The sequence below is a fragment of the Chenopodium quinoa genome, unplaced genomic scaffold, assembly GCF_001683475.1.
Source record: "Chenopodium quinoa cultivar QQ74 unplaced genomic scaffold, ASM168347v1, whole genome shotgun sequence".
In the NCBI taxonomy this organism is placed as follows: Eukaryota; Viridiplantae; Streptophyta; class Magnoliopsida; order Caryophyllales; family Amaranthaceae; genus Chenopodium; species Chenopodium quinoa.
This window is the reverse complement of record NW_018745410.1, coordinates 4,291,311-4,294,896: the sequence shown is the minus strand read 5'-3', so window position 1 is coordinate 4,294,896 and position 3,586 is coordinate 4,291,311. Positions and strand designations below refer to the sequence as shown.

Here is a 3,586-nt window from a genome sequence, read left to right as displayed (position 1 = left end):
TAATAAGATAATTTGGACAACCGATTTAGGTTCCTTTTAATCTTGTTATTAAACCAAGTGATCACTAATATTTTAGAATTATATGTTGCATTAATATTCAACCAATTTAGCTTAATAATAGTTTGGAGCAAATTGAATATTTTGTTTGTATGTCTTTGAGATCGCAGGAATCACTTTTCACTATAAGAATTGAGTAGAGGCTAATACGGGCGAATGTGACTCCATGACTCACTTCGTACCATCATCCCCGATCCTCCTTTCGTGGTTCCGATCCATATGGAGTTAGTAATCTCATGGATTATGAATGGGGTGTAACCTTCACGGGTCAATCGTTGTTGCCTTCGTTGTCCCTTATTCGTGGTTGCCTTTTATGATCCGTGAACGGTTTACAAGTTCCTTAAAAACTTGTTGGCGGCTCCCTACTTTATTTGTCCCTAATCGTTGTCCCTAATCGTAATGTCAATTCCCACTTCCTATGAGTGCCAAGCATATTCACAACATGCTTTAACATAGGCGCACTTCGAGCGACGCCTACAATAATATTACAAAAATATTATATATAAAGTAAAGTTTAGGAGGGAAAATTCCCTCTAAAAAGACTATTTTAGTGTAGGTATATATGTAGATTGGGAATGTGTGTGTTATAAGGAGAAAGTTTATATATCTATTAAAAAAGTCCTAAAGGACACTAAATTTCATTAATTAATAAAGTCATATGACATCTACAAATTGACAATAATTAATAATAATGAAAACGAAACTAAAAAAATCAAACAGAAATTAATCGGGAACGGGCTAAGAATCTAAATACATAAATATAACAATTCGACACATTCTGGATTCGTTGTCTCATACAACTTTTTGAGCGGATCTATCGTCGCTTCGCAATTTTGTGATAAAGTAAATTCTTGTGCTGATTTCGTGACTCGAATTCGAGTCATAATCAATCATAGCCCCGCACAGTGGGAGACCAAATTAAACATAAATAAAACCTTGTCTTTCAAAGGACTTCGTAAAACCTTATCTTTTGTGGGAGATGAAAATACAAACCTTGTCTTTCGAAGGAGATAAACATTTTTCTTTCAAGAGAGACATTATAATAACCTAAGAAATGGTTGGGGCTTTCCACCGGTGAAATCCGATAGAAACCCCTTCAAAATTAGTCATGGAGGCTGGAGTATGTTAGAATCGAAGCCCAATTGTCGGCGACTGTGGTTACTAGGCTGCGTGTATGACCGTAGAGGGTCGACTGTAGTGGCTGGGCTTTGGCCTGGCCGCGGCGGCAGGTTGTTTTGGTGGGTTGCATGCCTGGTAATCGATGTTTTGGTGGCTGGAAGGTAGTTTTCGGCGTGGTAATAATCGGTGTTTTGGTGGCTGGAAGGTTGTTCTCAGGGTTGCCAACAACTGTACAGAGAGGGCTAAGGTTTGCTGGGAGGTGGCGGTTGTTCTCGGGGTTGCCGGCAGCCGCACAAGGAGGGGGGAGGGGGCTAAGGGTGGTTGGGAGGTGGTTTGTTTATGACTGGGCCCCACTAACGGAAAAGTTATCACAACATGGACAGGGGTATCAAAACCTATAATTTTTAAATTTGATAGGTACTAGACTTGGTTATTGGGCGGGTCAGGGTCGGTGCGGGTCAGGTGAAAGAGGGTCACATTTTATTGTGTCAATAGAGGATCGGGCCAATGCGGGTCGTGGGTCAATAGCGGGTCGGTAATGGGCGGGCCAATAAAATATCAATTAAAATAAATATTAAGCAAAGTCATTAGTAAGTGTATACGAATACAAATTTATTTATGTAATTACTTTTACATTATCTATTTGTTTATTAAATTGGAAAAACATTCAGACCCTATATTGACCCTACCCAATAAGGGCCCCGTGCGTTAAAAGCTTTGTTCATTAAAACTCAAAAGTCCTTTAAGCATGGTCCTGACCTTATTATCATTGGGCTACCCTAACCAATAACCAGCTCTAATGGGTACCAAAGTAATATAAAATTTTAAACTGGTACGAAAAGTCAATAGGGTCCATTTTTGAGGTACAAAAATTCAAAATTTCCTTTTATTTAATGGACTTATTACTCATACATATTTAATGTTTATCCCTACCTTCTAAAAAGGGGAGAATACTCTTATAAATAGTGTCATGACATATATATTCCTGAAAATGTTTATTTACCATTATACCCTTACCATTATACCCCCCATTAATATTGACTGCTTATCTCCCTGACTCTCTGTGCGTTATCCCTGAATCCCTAATGACTTGATGTGATTTACTAATGATTTTCCTCTTTCTTCCTCGTAATTCATATGATTCCCTTTCTCCATTGAAGTGCCTACCGAGTTTTCTCTCCTCCATTGAAGCGCTGACCGAGCGTCCTCTCATTTATAGAAGTAGTTTCAGCGGTGAGGTAATTGTTTGTGGTGAGTTTATTTTATTTATTGTTGAATATCAATTTCAAGATTAACCGTATTTGCCAGTATAATCAATTGGATTAAAAATTAAAATTTATATCAAATTCTGATTTTGGTTTTAATTTTTGATTTTTACTTTTTGAATTTTTGTGTTGAGGCTTTGCTGAATCATGCCCAAGCTTCAAGCTTGTTATTCACTTCATCCGATCGACATATCTCGACTGCCGAAGGCCCAAAGCTCTATTAACCCAGAATGTTTAAAGCTTAAGAGATGAGTTGGTTAAGATTAAGGATGATTCTGATGTCTTTTTTGCTTTTGCTAATGTCTTTTTTTTGTTAAGGTTAATCTTTTATCTATTGTCTTTTTTGCTTGTGCTAATTTTGACTTCAAACTTGGTAAAGAACTTTTTAGGTGTGATTTGGGTTAAATCTATGTGGGTTTTTTTTTTTTTTTTAATTTTTTTTTTAATTATAATTTATTTAGATTAAACTTTGCAATTGTAATTGTTTTTGGATGGATTGTTTTAATTGTTTGTTATAAAAGAATATCACAAGAAACTATTTTTGGGTACATCTCATGGACTTAGTTTATGATTTGAACTGTAAAGGTTTCCTTCTTTTGCTCTTGTGCATGTATTAAACGAAGTAAAAAATTTATCCTCTTTGGCTTTCTTTCCATAATAAACTTGAATTAGTCAAATCAAATTTGGTAATTAAGATATATGGGCCAATATGGCTAAGTCACATGGATTGTTATCGAACTTGCCAGCAAAAACAAATTGTCAATCTCACCATAGAGTAGTGCTCCAACAAATGTTATATAAATTGGGAAGATCTTGCACCTTGCTCATATAATAAAGTAAGAAAAATGGTTGGTTTAATTGACAAACCCTATTTAGTTAAGATCACATGATGTTTTTGTTGAGAAATAATCTTGATGACATGGATGATGATGAAAAGACACTTCACCACACTAATTCTGTAAAGTTGTTTTGATACTCCAGGTACTTAAGGAATCAAATGTATTATTGCAATAAAGATCTTAATAACGGTTAAAAGCTTTTAGTCTGCAAAATGGAGGTTATATTTAGTTAACTGTGAAGCATACTATGTTATCAATTTGTCATAGAAAACTTGATTTCTTTTTTATTATATATATATATATTGC

The 3,586-nt window shown here is 35.4% G+C and overlaps 1 long non-coding RNA gene across 1 annotated transcript; it reads left to right on the top strand.

The window, feature by feature from the left end:
• The first annotated feature begins 1,991 nt into the window (after positions 1-1,991).
• On the top strand, positions 1,992-2,989 carry LOC110713144. The gene is made up of 2 exons (XR_002509780.1): positions 1,992-2,427; positions 2,576-2,989. It is a non-coding gene; the product is annotated as an uncharacterized LOC110713144 (long non-coding RNA).
• Positions 2,990-3,586: the final 597 nt, after the last annotated feature.